This window comes from Dipodomys spectabilis, unplaced genomic scaffold (genome assembly GCF_019054845.1).
Source record: "Dipodomys spectabilis isolate Male_0828 unplaced genomic scaffold, ASM1905484v1 ptg000329l, whole genome shotgun sequence".
Taxonomy (NCBI): domain Eukaryota; kingdom Metazoa; phylum Chordata; class Mammalia; order Rodentia; family Heteromyidae; genus Dipodomys; species Dipodomys spectabilis.
In genome coordinates, this window is record NW_024871006.1 from 2,739,872 (window position 1) to 2,767,712 (window position 27,841).

Below are 27,841 nucleotides of genomic sequence, written 5' to 3' on the forward strand. Positions count from 1 at the left end.
GCCTATCTTTAAACTTTCTCAGCTTTCCCTCAGTGAGCTATTTCCAGTTTAAAATAAATTTTTAAGTTAAAGTTGGTATCTGCACCCCTTATAAAAACATGTACTGATGGGTGAAATCAATTATCAAACCAAAATCAAAAATGCTTTCTTATTATTACAGTAACTGTGGCCCTTACACATAAAAATGGCATTATGATGTAGACCACACTTGACACCAGTGACATTTGGGGCTGAATAATTCTTTGTTTGGGGGTGAGATATCTCAACCCTAGCCTCTTCCCGTAGATGGCCGTAGCACATCCCAACTTGTGACAACCAAAAATGTATTTAGACATTAACAAATGTTTTTCTAGGGAATCAAACCAGCTGTAGTTGAGAATCTGCATGTAGACAAACATGCAGTGTTTATACAGTGAAATATATGTGTGTGTGTGTGTGTGTGTGTGTGTGTGTGTGTGTATACACACACACACACACACACACACACACACACACACACACAGCATTGTTTACTAGATAACAGAAATGGTAGACAGATAAATCCAGATACAAAAAGCCCTAGCATTAGCAAACTTTACCTACAAAACTGCTAGCTCAAACCTAGACAAAACTACCACTGCACAAGCTAGAGTCTGTCCTGGGAAAAGAAGCAGCACAGTGATGTAGAGCTTAGGCTAAGAGTCAAATGATCTGCCCTGAAAACAGCAGCAGCACTTACACTGCACTGAGTGACCTGGGGCAAGTGGCCTGACTAGTGACCATCTCAATTTATCACCTCTCAGTGGGAGAGAACACATCTAATCCCCACCTATCCTCACTATGTAAACTGCTTAATCCCTGGCACATAAGTGCTCAATAAATGTTAGTGTGGCTATGGTGCTAAACTTCCAAAGTTTTAATTTTCAGAAAATGGAAGCAACAATATATGGTACTGTTACTTACAGAAAATAAAATATTCTATGTAACTACTTTACCTGTTTGATAGAGGAATGATTTTTGTCTGTTTTCTCCACTTCAATAAATAGGTAATGAATATGCAAGAGCAAACAATAGAAAAATAATATATCTCTATGTGACCAGCTAAGGCTAAACCCTAAAAAACAAGTATGAGAGGCAATCAAAAAGACTAGTGTCAACATTAGTCAGAAAGCCCATTAGCAGGGAGATCTCAGCAGTGGAGAGGAACTGTTGACTTCAGGAGATTTGGGAAAATGCCTTAATCTACAGCTGATGTCTCTGAAGCATTAGGTTCAGATGCTGGCCTCAGAAGTGAATGCTACAGTTTCTACAAAATTACCTTTGTTAATCAAGTCCATTAATTACTTTCAAGACTACTTTGATACAGTGCAGATGGAAACATAAGGCAGGTCTCTGCTTAGACTGTTGTCTACTCTGCTTTTTCAGAACACAGCATGACCTTGCTACACATTCTTTTTTTTTTTTTTTTTTTTGGGTCCGGTCGTGGGGCCTGAACTCTGGGCCTGGGCGCTGTCCCTCAGCTCTTCAGCTCAAGGCTAGCGCTCTACCTCTTGAGCCACAGTGCCACTTCCGGCTTTATTCTTTTTGCTTATGTGGTGCTGAGGAATCGAACCCAGGGCCTCAGGCATGCAAGGCAAGCGCTCTACCACTGAACCACCTTCCCAGCCCCTTGCTACACATTCTTTTTTTTTTTTTTTTTCAGGTAAGGGGTAGGTTTATTCAGTAGACCTGCTGGGACCAGGCAAGGTTGGCACTCCACGTGGCTGGGAAAGAGAGAGGAAAGAGAGAGAAAAGAGCTAGAAAAGAGCAGAGAGAGTAAGAAAAGAACAGAGAGAGAGGAAAGAGAGAGAGGAAAGAGCTAGAAAAGAGCAGAGAGAGTAAGAAAAGAACAGAGAGAGCTAGAAAAGAGCAGCGAGAGAGCGTCTCTTGCTACACATTCTTGAAGAAGTGCTCTCCCTAACATAGAATAAAACTGCTTAAGTGAAAAAATACCTCAGGCCACACTAAATGGACTATAGCTGGCTAACAGTCCAGCTCCCATACACTTCACTGTGTAGTGGACACCCTTGTCTAGGACACAGACACATTCTGTAGCATGTAATCCTGGAAGCAAGACCTAACAGCCTAATCCAAAGCACAGACACTAAGTTGGATGGATCCAGGAGTCTCTCATGGTAATAGGAAGGCATGGAAGTCTCAGGCTCTGAGTCACATTAAGTACATCGATATAGGAAGAAATGCTTTGTACTTGGCTCATCCACTGCTGAAATTCACCCTACCTGAATTCCATTCTTTCTTATTAAAATTTTTTCCAAACCAGATACCGGTGGCCCATACCAGTGGCTCACACTTATAACCCCAACTACTCAGGAGGCTAAGACCTGGAAGACAGCAGTTTGTAGCCAACTCCAGGGCAGAAATGTCTTGGATACTCCATCTCCCATTAATGAGTGAAACGCCAGAATAGAAGCATGACTCAAGTGATAGTGTGGTAGCTGGGAACAAGCGAGCAAGGTAAAACTATAAGACCGTGAATTGAAGCCCTCCCAGTACCAACTCATGAGTACATGTGCACATGTGTATGGGCACACACAAAAAATTATCCAGGCTTCCACCAAAAGAATATACATTAACTTTGAGGCTATGACTTGCTAGGCAAGACTCTCTGGGAGCTGGTGGCTCACGCCTGTAATCCTAGCTACTCAGGAGGCTGAAATCTGAGAATCTCAGTTCAAAGCCAGCCCAGGCAGGGAAGTCCATGAGAATCTTATCTCCAATAAACAAACCACCAGAAAACCAGAAGTGGCAACCGTGGTTCAAGTGGTAGAGCACTCGCTTGAGCTGAAGAACTGAGGGACAGCGCCCAAGCCCAGAGTTCAAGCCCCACAACTGACAAAAAAAATCAAGACTCTAGTCAGAATCTATGAATTCCTCTGACCTGTTGATGACTGACAAAAAGAGATTACTAAATACCATGTCCACACAATGGACACTGGTTATTCTGAAGGTCATATCCATTTCCTATTTTGGTAACTGAAGCCCATGAATCTTTTTGGGAAACCACCTCACACTCACTCAATCCATGTGGTTCCTGAGGAGATAACTTTACCAGGGATACAGGAGTGCCATGTGACTGGAACTGGCCAATCAGAGTTTCACAGTCTCCAACACAAGGACTGACTCAAGTAAGACCTTTAACCCTCTAAGACCCAATAAGACATCAGAGGCTTGCTGAGGCTTCTGGGAAAGAGACAAGTACTCTCTCCTGCTAAACTCAAAATCTGAGAAGCTACAAGTTGAAGCCATCTTTGTAGACTACAGTGCCAGCAACTGAACCAGATGATATCACTTGAGTTTTGAGTCAACCTATGCTTAAGAGTTTGCAGTTGGGGAAGCAAAGAAATTTCTTTCTAGCTTAGGCCAATTTAGCTTGTTTAAGATAGCTGAATCAAGACAGTCCTAATTAATCAGACAGAAAGAATATGATTAGTACCAAACAAGCTGGCAATTATCTTGTAGAACAGTATGTATACATGATCATTAGTAACACTGGTCTTAAGCCATTGATTACTAACAACAGTATAGTGTGAAAAAACAATTGAGCATGGGTGATAAATGGCTTAGTATATTTTGTTGGTCTACCTCTTAAAATATAATCCTAACACATTTGTTTTAAATTTATTAGAAAGCTACCTCATTCTTAACATTACTGAATGCTTTCTGTGTGCCAGATGCTACTGAAAGACTACACTTATAAAATCCTTTTTTATTAGCATACATTAATTGTACAAGGGAGGTTTCATTATGACATTTCCTCACATGCATTAATGTATCACTTCTGAACCAACAAGCAATCACAGTTCCTTATCTGTCCCAATAGTATAAAACCTCAAACTCAATCACTCTCGAAAGCAATAAAAATAACTGAAAATTGCCACCATTTTAATCTTTGAACAATGATAAAAAGAACAATTTCCTATAAGTTCTGCATAATAACACTGTGCTAAATTATTAAAAAAGAGAAAACACACATAAACCTAGGCAATCGTGTCCTTTAGTTAGGCAAAAGTCCTGTGTCCTTTTTTTTTTTTTTTGGTCGGTCATGGGGCTTGAACTTTGGACCTGAGTGCTGTCCCTCAGCTCTTCAGCTCAAGGCTAGCGCCTTACCACTTGAGATACAGTGCCACTTCCAGTTTTCTGGTGGTTTATTGGAGATAAGAGTTTCATGAACTTTCCTGCCTGGGCTGGCTTTGAACCGCAATCCTCAGATCTCAGCCTGCTGAGTAGCTAGGATGACAGGCGTGAGCCACCAGCACCCAGCTCCTGTATCCTTAAGACTACTCAGCACCATCTTCCCATAAAATGATCATTTTATCATTTTTGTACACTCAACAAATAAACTTTTTCAGAAACTTCCCATCACTAAGTCACTTTTTACCATATTTATAGGATAACAATTCATTTCAAAAATCAATTCATTTTACAGTGGTATTCATTAGGCACTGTGTTGGAAAATCAACTATACAATTTGTGGGTAGAGACAGGAGGGAAAAACTGGGAGCGAGCAAAGGAAGATGCGACCTTGTCCAAAGAGAAATATACTCATTACCCAACTTATGAAACAGTAAACCCCTCTGCATGTCACCTAAATAATAATTTTTTTTTAAATCAATTCATTTTAGCACAGTCCAACAAAAGAATTAAGTTGGCTGGGGTTATAAGACACAGGTAGCTGGGTGGCGGTGGCTCACGCCTATAATCCTAGCTACTCAGGATGCTGAGATCTGAGGATCGCAGTTCAAAGCCAGCCCAGGCAGGAAAGTCCATGAGACTCTCATCTCCAATAACCACTGGAAAACCGGAAGTGGCGCTGTGGCTCAAGCGGTAGAGCGTCGCCTTGAGCTGAAGAGCCCAGGGACAGCACCCAAGCCCAGAGTTCAAGCCCCACGACCAACAAAAAAAAAAAAAAGACACAGGTAATGCACACCTATAATCCCAACTACTCAGCAGGCTGAGGTGGAGGATTGTGAGTCTGAGGACAGCCTGGGCAACAAAGCACAGGAAAGGAAAAAGAACTGTAGAGCAAGATGATGAGCAAGATAAGCCAAGATCAATAGGCTGAATACTGCATGTTTCTGTTCATCTTCATAATCTAGACTTTAATGCACATATACATGGAACTTCATTGTACCTATTAGATGGGGGGAGAAGAGGAGAATGAATGATGAAGATGAGGAATACCACAATACATTACACCAGTGTATGAAGATGAATGACATAAGGAATACCACTGAAAGCTGTGAAAAAAGATGGGCCGTGTGCTGGTGGCTCACACCTGAAATCCTAGCTACTCAGGAGGCTGAGATCTGATGATAGTGGTTCAAAGCCAGCCCCAGCAAGGAAAGTCCGTGAAACTCTTATCTCCAATAAACCACTCAGAAAAACCGGAAGTGGAGCTGTGGCTCAAGTGGTAGAGCGCTAGCCTTGAGCTGAAGAGCTGAGGGATAGCACCCAGGCCCAGAGTTCAAGCCCCACAACCAACCAAAAAAAAAACAAAAAAAAGCTGGAGATAGGTGAGAGGGAAAGACCGAGCAACAGAGTTATTCTAATTTAAAATAATATATGCACATGCAAAATACCATAGTAAAACCCTTTGATGCAATTAATTTATACCAAAAAATGAATGACAGGGGCAGGGAGAGGGGCAGTAGGAAATAGGAGGATCCATGAGGATATAGTTAAAACACTTTATGTGGGGCTGGGAAGGTGGCTCAGTGGTAGAGCGCTTGCCTTGCATGCATGAGGCCCTGGGTTCGATTCCTCAGCACCACATAAGCAAAAAGAAAAAAGCCGGAAGTGGCGCTGTGGCTCAAGTGGTAGAGCGCTAGCCTTGAGCTGAAGAGCTGAGGGACAGCACCCAGGCCCAGAGTTCAGGCCCCACGACCGGACCCAAAAAAAAAAAACAAAACACTTTATGTGCATATATGAAAACTGAATGAGACCTGTTGAAATTCTTCTAAGAAGGAGAGAAAGAGAAATAAAGGAGAGTGACAAAGGGGATGAGGTTTAAGGGATACCTTGTATGCATATACGTAAATGTCACAAAGAAATTTTCCTCTTGTACATACTAATTAAAAATATATGCTAGGCTGAGAATTGTGGCTTAGTGGTAGAGTACTTGCCTAGCATGCATAAAACCTTGGGTTTGATTCCTCAGTACCACATAAATAGTAAAAGCCAGAAGTGGCGCTGTGGCTCAAGTGGTAGAGCGCTAGCCTTGAGCTGAAGAGCTAAGGGGCAGTGCCCAGGCCCAGAGTTCAGGCCCCACAACCAACACACACAAAAAAAGATTAGATAGATGAGATGCGATTCAACAAAGCTCAGTTTTTTACTAAGTCAAATATTATACTATATATGACCCAAAACACAACTATCCTCAGGAAATAAGGACTATACTTACACAAAAATCTGTACGCAAATGTTTATAGCCATGCTAGGGCTGGAGGCACAGCTGAAATGGTAAAGCACCTGCCTGCAAGCACAGAACCTGCCGAGTTCAAAGCCTAGCACTATCACCAAGCAAAACAAAACCCTTTTTACAGCTGCTCTACTCCAAAATGCTAAAACTGGGAGACAAATATCCCTCAGCAAGTGACCACATAGACAAACTGTGGTGGTGTTTCACAACAGAAAAAGGAACCGTCTGAAAAGACATGCAAAAACTTGCCTTATTCTCCAAAACCTTATTGTAAGTAAAGGAAACTAGCCTCAGAAGCTTACATACTGTATAATCCCCTTTCTTAAAAGAGCAATGATCAGAGTGGAGATAGGATCAGCAGGTGTTAGCAGTTACTGGTTTTAGAAGTCTATGATAGCATAAGGAAGGTTTGGGAAGTGATGATGCTTTACTGTATCCTGACTATCACGACAGTCGCACAATCTACACGTACACTAAGCTACTTAAAGTATTCACCTAGTCAATTTTATGTAGATTTTGTAAATGAAAATGTTTTAATTATTTTTAAAATGTGAATTAAACTCAATTCAGTTAGATCTCAGTTCACAGTTAAAAATATGAAAGAAGCAGATGCAGAAGGTTAAGTGTGTTCCTAATAAATAGGAAAGGCTTACATTTCCTTCCCTCTGTCTGTAGGTTTTAGTGACAAGAATGGAGCCTTAGAGTCTCTCCAAATAGTACAATCATTCAGGTCATCTGGCCTAAAACGCAGGACACTTTTGAAGAATGCCATCACTACTAGATGGTTAGTCCAGGACCAAAAGTAAATATTGGAAGAAAAATGAAATCAATATTGTATGATAGAGGTGCTAGGTAGACTGGCCTAGACGAAGACATTTTCAACAACAGGTAACCAGAGGACATCATTTCTTTTCCCACTGTAAACTGAGAGAATGGATACCAGACCACTTTTAAATCAAGTCATGAAATATATTCTTATTATAAACACAATTATATTCCTAAGTTACCTTCTCTCCACATTCCAGTCATGGTCCCCTCTGCTCTCAAAGATCTAATTCTTTACCTGATTACACACAGGCTTTAGAGTAAAAACAAATTGATCAAACAGTAGGAGCCAAGAATATCAACTAGGGCTGGGAATGTGGCTGTGATAAGAGTACTAGCATTCCATGAATGAAGTCCTGGGTTAGAGTCTCAGTACACATACACAGAAAAAGCCAGAAGTGGCGCTGTGGCTCAAGTAGAAGAGCAATAAATAGCCTTGGCAAAAAGCAGCTCAGGGACAGTGCCCAGGCCCAGAGTTCAAGCCCCAGGACTAGCAAAAAAATATTTATCTCTATTAAGATCAAATCTAAGGGCTGGGAAGGTGACTCAGTGGTAGAGCATTTGCCTTGCATGCATGAAGCCATGGGTTCGATTCCTTAGCACGACATAAAGCAGAAAAAGCCAGAAGTGGCACTGTGGCTCAAGTGGTAGAATGCTAGGCTTGAGCTGAAGAGCTGAGGGACAGCACTCAGGCCCAAGGTTCAGGCCCCACGACCAGCAAAAAAAAAAAAAAAAAAAAAAATATCAAATCTATCTTAGCTGATAATGTACTTATGTTGAGTGAATCACACTGCATTTGTAAAGGTTTCAAGACTGATGGAATTGTGCTAATTATCACCATGTCTTTGACAGAAATTACTAACAGGAATGGTTCCTGATCAGACTCCAATATCTTTATTATAAAAAACAAATTAGAAAAAAAAATTGAGACAAATATAATAGTATTCAAATTTCCTTACATAACAAAATTGAAGAGGATTGCTGGGAGTGGGAACATGGCTTAGTGATAGAGTGTTTGCCTAGCATGCATGAAGCCCTGGGTTTGATTCCTCAATACCACATTCACAGAAAAAGCCAGAAGTGGCACTGTGGCTTAAGGGCTAGAGTGCTAGCCTTGGGCAAAAGAAGTTCAGGAACAGTGCCCAAGCCCCAGAACTGCCCCCTCCCCCCCCAAAAAAAAGACTGCTGCACATTTTGGATTGTTTTTTTTTTTTGCCGGTCATGGGGCATGAACTCTGGGGCTGTGCACTGTCCCTCAGCTCTTCAGCTCAAGGCTAGCGCCATAGCACTACTTCCAGCTTTTTCTGTTTATGTGGTGCTGAGGAATTGAACCCAGGGTCTCATGCATGCAAGGCAAGCACTCTACCACTGAGCCACCTTCCCAGCCCCAAGTTTCACATTTTTTTAGTTAATAGTTGGCTTTAGTATGTCTACTATATTTTAATTTTCTCTGTGGAAACTCAATTATTATCCTGAAACAAGACTATACTAGAAAGTTAATGCATTGTGATCACAGAAAGGTAAGCCAGATTGATCAGTTACTAAAATAACTTAGTGCTGTAGCCCAGGACTGAGGAAAGCTTATTGGAATTTGCCCCTCTACCTACCAGAGGCATGGTAAGAGTGTGCTGTATGCTATGCTTCCTCTGGGAGGAAAAAAGTGAAGAATTATTACTCTAGAGATGGCCCAATGGCTCTGAAATGCTTAGAAAATAGTGTCCAACTTCATTACTAGGTATTTGGGTCATGTACAGTCTAGATAGTGAAGTCTCTGAGTCTCTGTATTGTTGCCTCTGCCCAGAAGATCCTTTCTGCTCCATTCTCTGGACTTAATCCTACAGAGCTTTTTTTTGTGTGCACAGGTTCTAGGGCTTAAACTCAGAACATAGGTATTGTCCCTAAACTTTTGCGCTCAAGGCTAGAGCTCCACCACTCTGAGACACACCACTACTTTTTGCTTTCTGACGTTCATTGAAGATAACAAGCTCACAGACTTTCCTGCCCAGGCTGGCTTCAAACTGTGATCCTCAGATCTCAGTCTCCTGAGTAGCTAAGATTACAGGCATGAGCCACCAGTGTCCAGCCCTACTGAACTTTTAAAGAGCTTTTAAATGGCCGTTCTAAGATGTTCTACTCCTAAAGGCAGCATTATTTACTACAGATTACTAGCCACCTAAATCATCTATTGTCTTGGACTAAATATATCATGCAAGATGCTTATCAGCCCAGAAGTTAAGTTTTAAGCCATTTTTAGCCTTATGATAGCCATCTAATTCACTTAAATCATTTATTAAGTACTTTAACTGAATTTCTCAAAGAAATGACCTAGAAAAATACAAAATGCCAAACACTCCAAGAACTGTCTTACACCAAATTTAATTCCCATCAGAATGCCAAATCACAAGGAAGACTATTGCATAGTCTTAAATTATCTGCTTTTGTCCAAGAGTGAAATCTTTAATTGTTCTACAGGATACACAAGGCAAAATATTCTACAAACTTTTATTTATTACACTGCACTCGATATTCAGTATACTTGTACTTTACTGTAAAATATACAATCACTGAGTATGCAAGAAGCATTTGGAGAAACTAAGCCTACTGAGAGAAAAGTATAAACTAAGATAATAAGCGACATCCTACCTTAAACAAACTCCTTCACAAAAAGGCAAATTCTCAATTCTAAATAACTGTACATCTGTAAGGCAAAGTAAAATGCTTTAAACATATGCAAGAAATATCCTATGGAGGGCTGGGAAGGTGGCTCAGTGATACAGCACTTGCCTTGCATGCATGAGGCCCTGGGTTCGAGTCCTCAGCACCACATAAGCAAAAAGAAAAAAAGGCGGAAGTGGCACTGTGGCTCAAGTGGTAGAGCGCTAGCCTTGAGCTGAAGAGCTGAAGGACAGCGCCCAGGCCCAGAGTTCAGGCCCCACGACTGGACCCAAAAAGAAAAAAAAAAAAAGGAATATCCTATGGACTTTCTGCCATCTGTCTAAATTACTGAAATAATAACAAGAAAAATCAAATTCTCACTAACAGCTAAAATTGAGGGGCTTTTTTTTTTTCACCTACCACTTTCCTTTTTTTTCTGAGCTGTTTTTTAAATTGCTAACAATTCTGGAGATACTTCTGGAGATAACTTAGTTTCAGTAATTCCAAATTATCTCCAGAAGAATTTGAGCCTCTTCTCAAATCATTTAACAGGCTTATTATCAATACAGATACAAAGAAACAAAAAAAACACCTATTTGGGAAGCAAGGAAATTATACTAAAAAACAAAATTTAGAAGAGGCTACTGCTTGCTCAGATATTCTTTTTTTTATTTTTTTTGTTGGTCGTGGGGCTTGAACTCTGGGCCTGGGCGCTGTCCCTCAGCTCTTCAGCTCAAGGCGAGCGCTCTACCACTTGAGCTACAGTGCCACTTCCGGTTTTCTGGTGGTTTATTGGAGATAGGAGTCTCACGGTCTCTCCTGCCCGGGCTGGCTTTGAACCGCGATCCTCAGATCTCAGCCTCCTGAGTAGCTAGGATTACAGGCGTGAGCCACCAGCGCCCGGCTCCAGAAATTCTTTATATAACACTTTATATCCTTTGCTGTGTGTGTGTGTGTGTTTGTATGTGTTTGTTTGGGGGGTTTGTTTTTTGTCAGTCATGAAGCTTGAACTCAGGGCCTGGACACTGTCTCTGAATTCTTTTGCTCAAGGCTAGTGCTCAACCACTATGAGCCACAGCTCCACTTCTGGTGGTTTTCTGGTGGCTAATTGGAGATAAGAATCTCATGGAAGCCGGGCACCAGTGGCTCACACCTGTAATCCTAGCTACTCAGGAGGCTGAGATCTGAGGATTGCGGTTCAAAGCCAGCCTGGGCAGGAAACTCTGTGAAACTCTTATCTCCAATAAACCACCAGAAAAACGGAAGTGGCGCTGTAGCTCAAGTGGTAGACCGCTAGTCTTGAGCTGAAGAGCTGAGGGACAGCGCTCAGGCCCAGAGTTCAAGGTCCATGACTGACCCAAAAAAAAGAATCTCATGGATTTTCCTACCCAGGCTAGCTTTGAACTGTGATCCGTAGATCTCAGCTTCCTGAGAGGCTAAGATTATAATCGTTAGCTACGCACACCCAGATCCTTTATTTCTTAATTTTTCCTTCCAGAATATCTGTGTAGACATGTAATCACATAATTCAAAGCAGTTGAGCTTTTTCACTAAAATACAATTCAGTAAAACAGCCAACCACATAATTAAACCAGCAGACCAACACACAAATACCTGCATCATTAAGGTTAACTTCAATCTGCCAGTAGGTTATGTCATAAAACTGTAACTTTACTAGCAAGCACCAAGCTGAGTTTAAACCCCAGCACCAACAAAAAGCAAAAAAGCAAAATTATACTTTCAAATCAGATGTTTCAAACAAACTCAGAACATGGTTGCCTATAGAAAGTATTAACAATAGGGGTTGCTAAGGAAAGCAGAAAATTATCAAAGTAAGTCTAAAATTGCACAAATATATAATCTTATGTATAAGTTTAAAAAGTAGATTACAGGGCTAGGAAGGTGGCTCAGTGGTAGAGTGCTTGCCTTGCAATTATGAGGCCCTGGGTTCGATTCCTCAGCACCACATAAGCAGAAAAAGCCAGAAGTGGCACTGTGGCTCAAGTGGTAGAGCACTAGCCTTGAGCTGAAGAGCTGAGGAACAGGCATCAGGCCCAGAGTTCAGGCCCCAAAACCGACCAATAAATAAATAAATAAATAAATAAATAAATAAATAAATAAATAGATTATAATAGTAATCTCATCTTTATAAAATGTGTGAATATTTTGCATTGAAAAACAAAATAGTAAAAGTAGCTCTTGAGACTCTAACTGCAGTCTAATCAATCAAAGTCAAACTGAGAGACAATGTATGACATATTTAACTAGTATTCCTTCCAACTGTGAAAAACAGAAGAGGGGAGAAACTCATAGCCCAGGAAACTAACATTTGACAAAACATCAAAGAATTCTGTAGAATAAAAGGACATGAGGAGGGGGCTGGGAAGGTGCCTCAGTAGTAGAGTGCTTGCCTAGAATGCATGAAGCTGTAGGTTTGATTCCTCAGTACCACATAAACAGAAAAAGCCAGAAGTGGCGCTGTGGCTCAAGTGGTAGAGTGAGTAAAAGAAGCATAGGGACAGTGGTCAGGCACTGAGTTCAAGCCCCAGGACTGGCACCAAAAAAAAAAAAAAGGAAATGATGGTGAAATCCAAAGTCTAAACACTAGTGAATACTATTATGCCAACAATGGCTCCTCAGACATAATAAATGCATCATGGAAATTAAAAATGTTAACACTCACTAGGAAAAAACTGGATGGAACATATGATGAAGCCAGCTGCCAATGACTCACGCCTGAAACCCCAGCTTCTCAGGAGGCTGAGATCTGGGGCTCACAGTTTGAGTCTAATTGAGGCAGACAAAGCCATGAGACTCTCATCTCCAATTAACCAGCAACAAGCTAGATGGGAGGCATGGCTCAAGTGGTAGGCTACCAGCCATGCGTGGAAAAAGCTAAGTGAGGTATCAAGGCCCTGAGTTCAAGTTCAAGCCCAGTAAGGGCAACAAAATAAAGTAGAGGTGAACTCTGACCTATACTTACCATATCTCTACAAATCTAAAATTATCCCAAAACTAGATTATTAAAAATAAAAGTGGGTATCTTGCGATAGAAGGATTATAATTGTTTTTTTTCAACACAGATACTTTTACAATTTTCAATAAGAAACAAGTTTCATTGTTAAGAAAAACAAAAAGGCTTATTAGTCTTTGGAGACATAAGTCAGCCCAAAGACACAAAGCTGAAGCAGCACAGGAGCTGTGGAGTTAATTATTTCTCTTCACTCTAAGCAGTTCCAGAAGCTACAGAATACACTGGACCAAACCAGGAAACTCTCCTTATTTGCGACGACAAACTTCAAGGTTATTAATTTACTTTTCCCATTTGCTTCAATGTAATAAAGGGGAGGAAGAAATAAAAAAACAACACTGATAGATGAAAAGCTGGATGATGGGGAGTTGGGGGATTGATTTCATTCTTGTTCCCATTCTTTCTCGACAAAAAAAATTTCCAGGGCCGGGAAGGTGGCTCAGTGGTAGAGCGCTTGCCTTGCATCAATGAGTACCTGGGTTCGACTCCTCAGCACCACATAAGCAGAAAAAGCCAGAAGTGCCACTGTGGCTCAAGTGGTAGAGCACTAGCCTTGAGCTGAAGAGCTGAAGGACAGCACCCAGGCCCAGAGTTCAAGCCCCACGACCAAAAAAAAAGTTCTGTTAACAAAACAGGCAGCGGTGGCTCACACCGATAATCCTACCTACTCAGGAGACTGAGATCTGAGGAACTGCAAACAGTTTCCTGCTGGAGCAGGAGAAGCTGTGAGACTCTTAACTACAATAAATTACTCAGAAAAAGCTCCAAGTGGTGCTGTGACTCAAAGTGGTAGATCAAAAGAGCTCAAGGACAACACCCAGGCCCTGAGTTTAAGCCCCATGACTGACAAAAAAAAAAAAAAAAAAGTTTCCATAACTGAAGTTTTCAGTTAGAAGTCATAAGCAGGTACAGTGGTTCAGTGGAGACTGGGGAAATCACAATTTGAGACCAGCCCAGGCATAAAAATTCACGACTACATCTCAATCAATAAATAGATGGGCAAAGTTGTAAGCACCTGCTATCTGAGTGACAAAGGAAAGCACAAATATGAAGGTCATAGTCCAGGCCAGTCTGGGCATAAAGCAAGACGCTATCACAAAAAAAATGAATTACAGTAGTGGTCTTTTCAGCCCTCCAAGTAGCCACAAATGCTTAAGCCTCAAGCAGTGTCAGGCAGTCTCCTCCTTAAGCCAGTGCACGTCCCCAGGGCACCATCTGCTGACAGCAGAACACTCAGTGCATGTAAGATTTTAGACACTGACTGTCCAATAAACACTTTGAGCTGTCTCACAGAACAATGCATCTGCTCCCTCCAAACTCCATCCCCAAGACCACTTACTGTTTAGGCCAGTCTGTCTCCTGAACATTTTCAACATGTTCTCATACTCTTTTTACTAGCTGGTTATTTTGCCTTACTGTACAAAGTCCACAACAACACTTTTGTTGCATAATATATCAGAGGATACAGACAAATGACTCAAATTGTAAAATTCAGCATTAAACCAAAGAGATGCCAGCGCCTTTTCACACCATTAAATTGGGGGGGGGGGGGGGGGGGGTTAGGAAATGTTTGCAGCCAGATGCTGGTGGCTCACACCAGTAATCCTAACTACTCAGGAAGCTGGGATCTGAGATTACAGTTTGAAGTCAGCCTGCACAAGAAAGTCCATCAGACTCATTTCCAATTAACTACAAAAAAAGCCTAAAGAATTGCTGGGCTCTAGTGGTGGAGTAAGATCTAAGGGATAGAGTCCAAGCCCTGAGTTCAAGCCCCAAGACTGGCACAAAGAAAAAAAAAAGTCTGAAGAAAAAATGAATTTCTGTCTAACTTATGGTGAATCAGATACATCCATAAATCTGCTAGGAGTACAAACTGACACAATACCCTTGTAAAACAGCATGATGATGTACACCAAAAGCCACAAAAACATTCATATCCTGTAACATAATGATGTATATTCTAGAATTTATCCTAAAGATATAATAAAAAAATACAATAATAATATCTACAATGATGTAGATTAAAGAGTTAACTGAAAACCAACCAGTAACATACATAACATAAAAGGGCTTAGGTAAATTATGAGCATGAGTTGATGTATTTGTAACCTTTCCACATGAATTAAAATTATATGAAACTCATAGCACAGAAATGTTTTATCATCTAATTTCTTTTTAAGTTAGTACATATCACGACTAAAAATCAAAAGTATGTAATTTGAAATCAAATGTGCAGTAAAGAAAATCAATTGTGGGGCTGGGAAGGTGGCTCAGTGGTAGAGCGCTTGCCTTGCATGCATGAAGCCCTGGGTTCGATTCCCCAGCACCACATAAGCAAAAAGAAAAAAAAAAAGCCGGAAGTGGCGCTGTGGCTCAAGTGGTAGAGCGCTAGCCTTGAGCTGAAGAGCTGAGGGACAGCGCCCAGGCCCAGAGTTCAGGCCCCACGACGGACAAAAAAAAAAGAAAATCAATTGTTTAAGAGTAATAAACTCAAACAAACATTTAACAATTTTTTGGGTTTTTTTGGTCAGTTGTATGGCCTAAACTCTGGGCCTGGGCACTGTCCCTCAGCTCTTCAGCTCAAAGCCAGCGCTCTATCACTTGAACCACAATACCACTTTCAGATTTTTCTGCTTATGTGGTGTTGAGGAATCAAACCCAGGGCCTCATGCATGCAAGGCAAGCACTTTACCACTGAGCCACCTTCCCAGCCCCTTAACAATTTTTTAATTCATTTTCAATATTAAGGAAGTTCCAAGCCGGGCGCTGGTGGCTCACGCCTGTAATCCTAGCTACTCAGGAGGCTGAGACCTGAAAAAGCCAGCCCGGGCAGGAGAGACCGTGAGACTCCTATCTCCAATAAACCACCAGAAAACCGGAAGTGGCGCTGTAGCTCAAGTGGTAGAGCACTCGCCTTGAGCTGAAGAGCTGAGGGACAGAGCCCAGGCCCAGAGTGCAAGCCCCACGACCGACAAAAAAAAAAAAAAGGAAGTTCCAATAATTGCCAGGCACTGGCAGCTCACGCCTGTAATTCTAGCTACTCCAGAGACTGAGATCTGAAGATCGCAGTTCAAATCATGCCCCAACAGAAAAGTCAGTGGTAGAGTGTATGCTGAGATGTGGAAGATCCTAGGTTCAACCTTCAGTATCAAATTAAAGAATTTGGGGGGCTGGGAAGGTGGCTCAGTGGTAAAACGCTCACCTTGCATGCATGAGGCCCCGGGTTCAATTTCTCACTACCCATAAGCAAAAAAAAAAAAAGCCGGAAGTGGCGCTGTGGCTCAAGTGGTAGAACACTAGCCTTGAGCTGAAGAGCTGAGGGACAGCGCCCAGGCTCAGAGTTTAGGCCCACAACCAAACCCAAAAAAAAAAAAAAAAAGAATTTTGATTATTAATGCTCCATGAGAGGATGAAAATAATCTTCCAGGGGTTGGAGATATACTTGCCTAGCATGTACAAGGCCTTGAGTTTAATTCATGACTGTCAAAAAAGAAAAGAAAGTCTTCCAAGTTCCACTTTCTCAGCTATCAAAGATCAACTACTGCAAAATAATATGCAGTCAAGAACTGTCTTCAAGCTGGGCACTGGTGGCTCACGCCTGTAACCCTAGCTACTCAGGAGGCTGAGATCTGAGGATCGAGGTTCAAAGCCAGCCCGGGCAGGAAAGATGGTGAGACTCCTATCTCCAAAAAAAAAAACCACCAGAAAACTGAAGTGGCGCTGTAGCTCAAGTGGTAGAGCACTCGCCTTGAGCTGAAGAGCTGAGGAACAGCGCCCAGGCCCAGAGTTCAAGCCCCACGACCAACAACAACAACAAAAAAAGAACTGTCTTTAATTGGAAAGTATTTCAGCAAGAGATAATATGAAGGGCTAATAGCATAAATGGAGACAGTACAACAATGGAAAAAGGCGCAGCTTTTTATTCCTGATAAGATTCTCAGTATTTAGGTCCTTCGAGAACACTATATATATAGTAGTCCATGCCTAACATACAGATAACAAAATAACAGTGTTTAGCCAAGTTCATCAGGGCACAAGGTGACTACCACTCAAGTTCTAACCAGATGCAGACAGAATGAGTGCATCTCCTCCATTCACTTATTCAGAACAAAAGTAGAAGATGAACTGACCCTTACCTCTACCCAAACTAGTCTGACAGAGCAGTAGGAAGCCTCTTCACTTCATTCATCATTCAGTCTGTTCTAGAAACAGTTCGGTTCGAGCCCACCTCCTCAGATCACCACGGCTTCACACACCCCCAAGTCACTCCCCGTCCCGCCTCACAGTTTTTCACACTTTTGGCGAGATGAAGTCTATCCTGTCCCTTTGTTCAGGGACTCCCAGCTTTTTGTTTTTACATACTGTTCTCCTAAACCTTACTCACCTGCAGTTCACTGCACTGGGTGTCACCCAAAGAGCCCATCAGAGCTCTTTATAATTTCTGAAAAAGAGAGAAGGGTGCTTTTAAATACTTGGTGGAAAATATCATTGAGTGCCACACATGGTGGCACAGCCTACAATCCTAGCACTCAAGAGACGGAAAGCAGGAGGGAGAAAAATGTACAACCTACCACACAGCAAAAGCGTGTCTCAAAGAAACAAGCCATTGATTGCTATACCACTTCTGATGCATGAGTTTCCACTACTGCTGGAATATCTGGTCTTTCAGTCCACAGTCCTCAATTAAATGTGGCAAAAACAGCAGCAGACCAAAAATCCTAAGATAATATGCCTCTACAGATAAAAATTTTTAAAGAAAAAACAAAATAAAAAAAAGGCTGCTTTAATGTTGCTACTACTGAGCTGTGTGACTTGGGCTATTCAACTCCAGGCCCCTTTGTTTCTTATTTTCCTCAAGTGGAAAATAAGGAAGTTAGACTAAGTAGAACACCAGCTCTATTACTTCATTGATTTTGTGACTTTTCATTACTTAGCTCATAGTCCAGCCTAAATCCCTCCCTCCCCCCCCACTCCTCCCCTCCCCTCCACCCCCTCCATTGCAAAATGGGAATGACAACTATCTGGTGAGTTAGGAGAATTAAAGGAGATGATGGGTTATTAAAAGCCCATAATAAATATATTGTTCAGCTTATCACAAAATTTTTTTAATTTTTTTTTTTGGTCTGGTTGTGGGGCCTGAACTCTGGGCCTGAGCACTGTCCCTCAGCTCTTCAGCTCAAGGCTAGTGCCCTACCACTTGAGCCACAGTGCCACTTCCGGCTTTTTTCTTTTTGCTTATGTGGTGCTGAGGAATCGAACCCAGGGCCTCAGGCATGCAAGGCAAGCGCTCTACCACTGAGCCAACTTCCCAGCCCTTATCACAAAATTTAACAGTAACTGATTACCACCATTCCCCAATCCCATGATTATATCAATTCAACTCACAATTACTTTAAAAGATCAACAAGCCAAAACTTCACCAGCCTGACTACAAAATTAGTTTTCTGTGAGTCTAACACATCCATCAGTTATCTTAAACTGATGGGAATTTAAGATTATCGTAATTACTTAACTTCATAGCAGAAGAAAATGAGCGGCCCCTGCACAGCATACAGATTCTATATCAATGACCACACCTCCTTCACTCCACTCTCATTACTGCCAGTGCAACTTGGGAACAGAGGCCTTCCAAAAGCTAAATGACACCCCATTATTTACCATGGACAACCCAAGGAGGGAGACTAGAGAGACTAGAAATGGAGGGAGAACATAGGAATTTGTTTTTTCACCTTTTTTTGTTTTGTCTTTTTTTTTTTTTTTTGTCGGTCATGCTGTCCCTCAGCAATTCAGCTCAAGGCTAGCGCTCTACCACTTGAGTCACAGCGCCACTTCTGGCTTTTTCTGCTTATGTGGTGCTGAGGAATCGAACCCACGGCCTTGTGCATGCAAGGCAAGCACTCTACCACTGAGCCACCCTCCCAGCCCCACTTTTTTTGTTTTATATATGTAAGTATTGCCCAATTATTTTACTATAAGCATAATTTTTTGCATAAAAATGTTTTAAGATAATTAATCATATCACTTGCTGACAAAGTGGAACATGTATATTATGGGAATATTTCTTTTCTTTCTTTCTTTTTTTTTTTTTTTTGTCGGCTTGGGCTTAAACTCTTGGCCTGGGCGCTGTCCCTGAGCTCTTCAGCTCAAGGCGAGCACTCTACCACTTGAGCCACAGCGCCACTTATAGCTTTTTCTCTTTATGTGGTAATAAGGACTTAAACCCAGGGCCTCAGGTATGCAGGGCAAGCACTCTACCTCTGAGCCACCCTCCAGCCCCCCCAGTGAATATTTCTACCATAAAGAAAATTTCCACAGAAGAAAGCGAAGGGGAAAATTCAGGTATAAAAATTACAACCACATACATGGTCTCCCTGATAAGTGGATGCTAAATCCAAAATGTTAGGTGATACGACAAAACTAACAGGACTTAAGAAACAAAGAACTCCCACTCATCTGGTTGAACCACTACTAAACATCCCCATGCTGCTGATCACATATATGGTATATAACATGTGAACACCGTTATATGTTACAGACTGTGATAGACAAATTGCTCCAGGAAAGTTAGAATGAACTTGTGACTTTAAATGAGCATCATTATTCCACAATACTGTGAAATTCCGGAAATTATATAAACACTTAATCACAATCAAAAAAAAAAAGAACCTCGGGGAAGGTAGGGAGGGAGGGGATGGTAGGAGGAAACAATGGAGGGGGTAACAATGTTCAAGAGGAAGTGTACTCATTACCTCACTCATATAACTGTAACCCTCTGTATAGTATCTTTACAAATAAAAAATAAATAAATAAATAAATAAAAATTACAACCACAGGGGGCTGGGAAGGTGGCTCAGTGGTAGAGTGCTTGCCTTGAAACTCTAATCTCCAATTAAACACCAGAAAACTGAAGTGGCCCTGTGGCTCAAGTGGTAGAACGCTAGCCTGGAGCTGAAGAGCTCAGGGACACCACCCAAGCCCAGAGTACAAGCCCCATGACCGACAAAAAAAAAAAAAAATACACCTTGGCCTGGCACCAGTGGCTCACACCTGTAATCCTAGCTACTCAGGAAGCTGAGATCTGAGGATCCATAGTTTAAAGCCCACCTTGGCAGAAAAGTCCCTGTGAGACTCTTATCCCAATTAACCACCCCAAAACCAGAAGTGGTGCTGTGGCTCAAGTGGTAGAGTGCTCACCTTGAGCAAAAGGAAGTTCAGAGGCAGGACCCAAACTCAAGAGTTCAAGCCCCAAGTCTGGGGGGAAAAAATTGCTAGTTAGAGCAAGTTTCGGGCTGGGAAAGAGGCTCATGGTAGAGTGTTTGCCTTGCATGCATGAGGCCCTGGGTTCAATTCCTTAGCACCACAGAAACAGAAAAGGCCAGAAGTAGCACTGTGGCTCAAGTGGTAGAGCACTAGCCTTCAGCAAATGCAGCTCAGGGGCAGCACCAAGGCCCTGAGTGTAAGCCCCAGGACCGGTCAAAAAAAAAAAAAAAAGGAAAGAAAGAGCAAGTTTCCTTCAATTTGGAAATTACATGAAGATACAAACAATTATATACTATCTGAAAATAGATACTCAAGCTTTTTAAAGCCAAACATTTTTCTTATTGATAAATTTAAATATTTGTAAATTTATATTTGTTATGGCTATAATCAAAATAATTTGCCTCTATTCCCAAGAGTGTGACATATGGATTACATAATTAACAAATTTTCTCATGGTTGTTTTTCTGTCTTCTATTTTATGTTACCTTAAGTTCAAGTAAATGTTAAAAATTAAAACCTGTATTAAAACCAGTCTGATAAATTTTAAATTCTAATGATAAAAACAAGATGCAGTATACTTATTATAAGCTAATTTGTTGAATAGTAACTTTTTTTTGTACAACTACTTAAAGACAACAAATTTAATAGGGAAAAAACTAGGACTGGGAATGTGGCTTAGTGGTAGAGTGATTACCTAGCATGCACAAAGCCCTGGGTACCACATACACAGAAAAAGCTGAAAATGGTCTGTGGCTTAAATGATAGAGTGCTAGCTTTGAGCAAAAGAAGCTCAGGGACATTGCCTAGGTCCTGAATTCAAGCCCCAGGACTGGCAAAAAAAAAAGGAAGGAAGGAAGGAAGGGAGGGAGGGAGGGAGGGAGGGAGGGAGGGAGGGAGGGAGGGAGGGAGGGAGGGAGGGAGGGAGGAAGGAAGGAAGGAAGGAAGGAAGGAAAGAAGGAAGGAGAGAGAAAACAAAGGAAAGAAGAAAGGAAAGGAAAAAGAATAACTACTCATCAGTTTCAGTATGCCCCAAAAATATTCCCACCACCCTGGAAGTAGTAGTACTAGGCATTATTCTCCTGAAGCCAATGCTACAGAGGTAATCCTAACATGCCCAAGAACTAATATAAACCAGAAGGTGATGTGATGTGATGTGGTGTGGTTGTGGTGGTGGTGGTGGTGGTGGTGGTGATGGTGGTGGTGGTGGTGGTGGTGGTGGTGGTGGTGGTGGTGGTGGTGGTGGTGGTGGTGGTGGTAGTGGTGTTGGTGTGTGTGTATCCTTGGGTGCCAGTCCTGGGGCTTAAACTCATGACCTAGTATTGTTCCTGGGCATTTTTTCTCAAGACTAGCATTCTATCACCTGGGCTAAGCTCTATTTCTCCTTTTTATAGCAGTTAATTGGAGATAAGAGTCTCCTGAACTTTCCTGCCCAGGCCAGCTTTCACACCTCCATCCTCAAACCTCAGCCTCCTGAGTAGCTGAGATTACAGGCATGAGCCACCAGTGCCAGCCCCATACTCTCCATGTTGTATTTCCCTTCAAGAAAACATTTCAAGGGCTGGGAAGGTGGCTCAGTGGTAGAGCGCTTGCCTTGCATGCCTGAGGCCCTGGGTTCAATTCCTCAGCACCACATAAGCAAAAAGAAAAAAGCCGGAAGTGGCGCTGTGGCTCAAGTGGTAGAGCGCTAGCCTTGAGCTGAAGAGCTGAGGGACAGCGCCCAGGCCCAGAGTTCAGGCCCCACGACTGGGTCCAAAAAAATAAAATAAAATAAATCCTTAAAAAAAAAAAGAGTCTTTCTAAAAAAAAAAAGAAAACATTTCAAAATACTATTTAGAGATCCAATTACATTTGCAAGTGCACCTACATAAGACTATGAAAATAAACAGCCTGAACAATTTGCTTAAGTAGTTCCTCCCCCTCCCTTGCATAATTATTATTGATACATTTGGCCCAAAATATTCCATACATTTGAACCAACAGGCAAAGTGCTTTATTTCTTGTATATGCCTTTATTTGGAGCTTAAATATAGCCTGACAGACAATTATGGACTAATCTGCATTCAATATTAATGCCAAGACTGCTTCCTAGACAGTGAACACAGATGCACTTACAAGATCCAGTCGGCTCACTTATAGGTCCCTCTGCACTATTCTTAGCCTTTCATGAGTATGCTGTACATTTTTAAATTACACAAAGCCTTCTGCAAACAGGAATAATTTCTCCCGTTCCCGTTATTTTGGCATCAGTCCCTTTGCTAGTGAAAACTGGACAGTCCATAAATGTACACAGCCTTTAAGATAAGAAAAACTGAAAATCTGTGCTATTAGGAAACAAAACTTCTAACAAGTACAAAAAAAAAAAAAAAATCAGTTTCTCAGCTGACAGAGAAGTACAGGATTGTACTTACTGACTCCCAAAAACTACTACCTTTCCTAAAAATAGTGTCCTAGCTTACCAGCCAAAAGGACAAACTAAAAAAGCCAGGCCTTTATCCAGCACAAAGACACACCTTCAATATACTATGGTAATTCCCATTTTAGAACTCTGTGTGACAAGTTGTCTGGTGCCTACCCCTAGTTTCATTTTGAAGTGAATACTAACACTTGTCTACATAACTGAAAACTGAAAAATATCTTGACAGTTCAAGCCAATCAACACTAACCACACACATGATCACCTACTGATAAATATCCAATTGTAGACTAAATGAATATTTCTTTAGGCACAAAGTAGACCTTTCCACAGAATCATCCTTACATTTTAAAATAACAAGATCAAAAGTTCAAATCAAGATATCTAAGGCATAAAAAATACCCCTCCATCTGCAAACTGAACATCAATTTATAAGTCTATATGTGCTCTGCCAAGAATTAAAATTAGGGCTGGGAAGGTGGCTCAGCAGTACAGTGCTTGCCTTGCATGCATGAGACTCTGGGTTCAATTCCTCAGCACCATATGAGCAGAAAGAGCCGGAAGTGGCGCTATGGCTCAAGTGGTAGAGCGCTTGCCTTGAGCTGAAGAGCTGAGGGACAGTGCCCAGGCCCAGAACTCAGGTGCCATGACCGAAAAAATTTTTTAAAAATTTAAAAGAGAATTAAAATTAGAATTATAAATAATACACATAAGCAGTGCTGAGTTTTAAGACAAATATGGTATGCACACTTACAAAAGAATCTTGGTCTATGTCCACCTTCCTTTCTCAAAGTGTTTTTTTTTTCCTTGTGTGTGTGTTTTAAAGGAAAAAATTTCAACCTAAAAAAAAAAGTTCCTTCCTCTTTTTTTGTTCTTATTGTTGTTGTCTGGTCATGGGGCTTGAACTCTGGGCCTGGGTGCTGTCCCTGTGCTCTTCAGCTCAAGGCAAGCACTCTACCGCTTGAGCCACAACGCCACTTCCGGTTTTCTGGTGATTTATTGGAGACAAGAGTCTCATGGACTTTCTTGCCCAGGCTGGCTTGAACCGTGATCCTCAGATCTCGGCCTCCTGAGTAGCTAGGACTTCAGGCGTGAGCCATCAGCCCAGCTAAAAGTTCGTTTGCCTTGAGCTGAAGAGTACAGGCCCAGAGTTCAAACCCCACAACCAGACCAAAAAAAAAAAAAGGTTTAAAATCCCAAGGCCAAATGTGTTCAATGAGGAAAAAAACTGAAATAACCTATTCATTGACCATAATTACACTTTTCAAAAAAAAAATCATACTAAAGTATTTTCGAAACTAAAAAACTGGTTAAAAATTGTAAACAGCAATTCTACCTATCTAGAGACTTGGGAGACAAAGAATAAGGAGAAAGAGAGTCAAGGCCAGCCTGGGCAGAAAAAGTCTTCCAGACTTCTTCTCAATCCACAGCTGGAGAGTGGCACACACCTATCATCCTAAGCTATGTGAAAGCCTAAGACTGGGAGACTCACAGTTCCAAGCCAGCCCAGGCAGAAAAGTCCTAAGATTACGTCTCTGCACAGGGAAGAAGAATGTAGTGGCTCGCCTGTCATTCCAGCAATAATAGGAAGCCTAAAATAGGCATATCTTGGTGCAGGCATCCCGGGGAAGTAAGACCCTATCTCAAAAATAGCCAGTGAAAAACAGGGCTAAAGGCAAGGATCAGAGGTAGAGTGCTTGTCTTGCAACTGGGAGCACCTGAGTTCAAACCCCACTATAAAAAATAGCTGTGAAGGTGGCTTAGTGGTAGAGTACTTGCCTACCATGCATGAAACCCAGGGTTCAATTCCTCAGTATCACATAAACAGAAAAAGCCGGAGGTGGTGCTGTGGGCCAAGTGGTAGAGTGCTAGCCTTGAGCATAAAGAGAGGGTCAGAGTCCAGGCTCCAAGTTCAAGCCCTAGGACCGACAAAAAATAATTAATGAAAAATTCGAAGATGTATGCACAAACTTCTCTCTAGAATATAGTATGTTTACAAATCCCATACCAATGTCCTTTAAGTTCAAAACAGAACAAGCTAGACTGAAAAAAAAAAACTTACACATACCAGAAAACAGTCTTGTCCCTAATAAACTCAACACTATCATTTTTCTTTTTTTTTGGGTCCGGTCGTGGGGCTGAACTCTGGGCCTGGGCACTGTCCCTCAGTTCTTCAGCTCAAGGCTAGCGCTCTACCACTTGAGCCACAGCGCCACTTCCGGCTTTTTTCTTTTTGCTTATGTGGTGCTGAGGAATCGAACCCAGGGCCTCGAGCATGTAAAGCAAGCGCTCTACCACTGAGCCACCTTCCCAGCCCAACACTATCATTTTTATTTCAAAAGCATTATTAGAAAGACAACTCCTATTCCATTTTGCAGAAACTAAAAGCAAGAGGTAGGGACTGTAGTCCAGAAGCAGAACATTAGCTTAACGTGTGAGGTTCCAGCACCATAAAAAAAATAATTAACATAAATAAATTAAACAGAGGCAAGTAATTGACCTGCCTAAAATAATTCTCATCAATGGAAAGGATGCATTTTACAAAAGTCCCACAGTGTACTTCACAACTCCTACAAACTGTAGATGCATAATACACAATCATTTATATTCAATGTAGATAAATTAGCATCAGACATCAAAAGAAATATAAATTAAGACATCCAATTAAAGTTACACAAGGAAACTTGAAGAGGCAAACTATAATTACCCCTGGAGAAGACACTGATCAAGGATAGCTGCAAATAACATTTGGCTCTGGACAAGCTCCACTATGTTTGAGTATGTTGTAGTCACTAAAAAGATTAGTGCATTTGACATATTTTTCCTTTCTAAATCTAGCCCTGCACAAACCCCATTTGACTGAGTGATATATTTGGAAACTAAAAGATGGCCCCACCAAATCACTTTGTTTCAGTGTTGCCCTTATAAGCTGATTAAGATAAAAAAAGAAAAAAGGGAAATCATTTTTAAAACTCCAATCTCACCTTACACATTTCACCAGCACTGTAGTTCATCAGTGATCAATTACTTCATCCAATTCCTGAGACAAATAGAAAAGTAAAATGTGTCTGTACAATACCAGTAACAGGCATTATCAGTGGCAAACACTTTTATCAGCCTGAAGTAACAGGGCAAATAAATTTCTCAGGGAAAAAGTTGCAAAAAATGGTACAGGACGTGCAGCTGTGTAGATGAATGTTTCTTTTACCTTAAAATGAAAACACTTCCTTACGATAAAATAGATTATAAAATACTCTCAAAGTTCAAAACATAGTCACTTTTTTCCAGCACTGGTTAACCGCACTTTCAAAGGGAACCAAAAAAAAAAAAAAAAAGTAATGAAAGAAAAGAAACCTCATTAATTTGGGACGAGAGGCAAAATTAAGAACAAACTAAACCGGGTGCTAGTGGCTCCAGCCTGTAATCCTTGCTACTCAGGAGGCTGAGATCTGAGGATCACGGTTCAAAGCCAGCCCCTTAGGTCAGGTCCATATGGCTCTTACCGCCAATTAACCACCAAAACTAAAAAGAAAGTGGAGCTGTGGCTCAAAGCGGTAGAGCATTAGCGTTGAGCAGAAGAGGTTAGGAACAGCATCCCAGGCCCTAGATTCAAACCCCACGATCAAAAAAAAAAAAAAATCAAAAACAAAAAAACTAGACAGAGATACTAACCCCACCCCTCCCTCTGCCCCGGGGCCGCAGGAATGCACTCTCGGTGAAGTTTATAGACTTTTTAACTCTATTAATGATTTGCCTGAAAAGTGTAAGTGGTGAGGAAGAAGGTCCACTTTTTGAGTTGAAAACAACAACAACAAAAAAAAAAAAAAACAAGCCTAAGGGTATCCCAGTCCAAAATGGGTACCACAACCCTGGCTTCCAGCTCGGGCCCGAGAGATCCTTGGCCAGCCAGGGTCGGGGGAGTGGGGGGCAGAAGTCACTAGGAGGGGAAGGGGGGGGAGAGTCTGAATGAGTTTGGGGACGGGGGGGGGGGGGGGGGGGAAGGAGTCAAAGTTCTCCCGGTCTCTGCAGTTATCTCTGATCCCCGGAAAGGGGGGGAACTCTTGAGGAAACTTCCAGGAAGAGGGGACAGCCTCGGTCTCGTTTCTGGCGGATGCACTCCGGGGCCCGAGGAGCATGTCCGAAGGAAGGAGGGGAGCACGAAAAGTGCATCTAGGGCCGGGAGCCCTCGGAGGAGAGGGGGCGCACCCCTGACCCACTTTCCCTGGCGCCCCCCGGCGGCGCCGGCCCTCCCGGGGAGGAGGCCTCGGGCCCCGAGGGCCCCGGGCGGCGGGGCGTGGGAGGCCCGCGCGCTCCCCGCCTCCCCGGCGGCGGGGGGCTTCGTCCCGGGGCGGCCCGCGCCCAGGCGGCCTCCCGTGGACTCCCGGGCCCAGCCCGGTGCAAGCTTCTCCCCCCCCCGCCCCACCTCCCGCCTCGGCCCCCCCCCCGGGACACCGCGCCCTCCCACCGCGGGCGGAGGGGAAGGGGACGGAGCAAGGGGGAAGAAGCTGTAAACAGCCCCAGCGTCCGGGCCTCGCCTCGAAGAGCCCCGCTTCCCAGGCCCCGCCGCGGGTCGCCCGGGTCCCCCACCCGCCTCGGGACTGCGCCCCACGGGGCTCAGGGCACCGGAGGAGAGTCGGGGTTCCCCCTCGGAGGGCTCCGGAGGCCGGTGGAGCGGCCCCGGCAGCAGAGAACGGGGAAGTCAGGACTTACCTGTCATTACTTTCTACGCCATCTTGGATCCACTTGTCAACGTCCCCACAAAGCATTATGGGTAAGAAAGAGCCTTTAAAGTGACTCCCCCCCCCCCCCCCCGCGGCCCCCGACTCCCGCCTCCCGCGCCGGCGCCGCCCCCTCCGGCCGCGCCTCCCGCCGGAAAGTTGCCGGGCGTCCCCGCCCGCCGGCCCCCGCGCCCCCCGCGCCCGCCGCCCGGCCCTCGCCTCGGCCTCCCCGGATTTTGCAGTGAACCTTCAACCCATGGCTAAAAGGCGGCTCCGGGGGTGTGCATGCCGTCGTGGTTGTTTCCCTCCGCCCTCCCTCCGATCCCGGGCCGCCCCGCCGTGGCCTCCACGCGGGCCCCCCCTCCCGCCACCCTCCCGGTCCTGCCCGACCCGAGGCTTCGCGGCCGGCGGCGGCGCCCGGCAGGCCGGTGCTGAGGGGTGATGGATGGGTGCGTGGGGATGGACCGAGGCGCACGCACGGG

General features: G+C 43.0%; 1 protein-coding gene across 4 annotated transcripts in view; it reads right to left on the bottom strand.

Moving 5' to 3' along the window:
- The window catches only part of Helz (helicase with zinc finger), a 147,158-nt gene extending 119,735 nt beyond the window's left edge, over positions 1-27,423 (bottom strand). For 3 of the 4 annotated variants that reach the window (XM_042702566.1, XM_042702568.1, XM_042702569.1), the window contains exons 1-3: positions 27,352-27,423; positions 25,626-25,681; positions 17,353-17,409 (exon numbers count right to left, since the gene is read on the bottom strand). The gene's annotated coding sequence lies outside the window, so the exon portion shown is untranslated. The remainder of the gene's footprint in view (positions 1-17,352; positions 17,410-25,625; positions 25,682-27,351) is intronic. The other variant, XM_042702567.1, reaches the window with a different exon arrangement.
- Between the last annotated feature and the right edge of the window lie 418 nt (positions 27,424-27,841).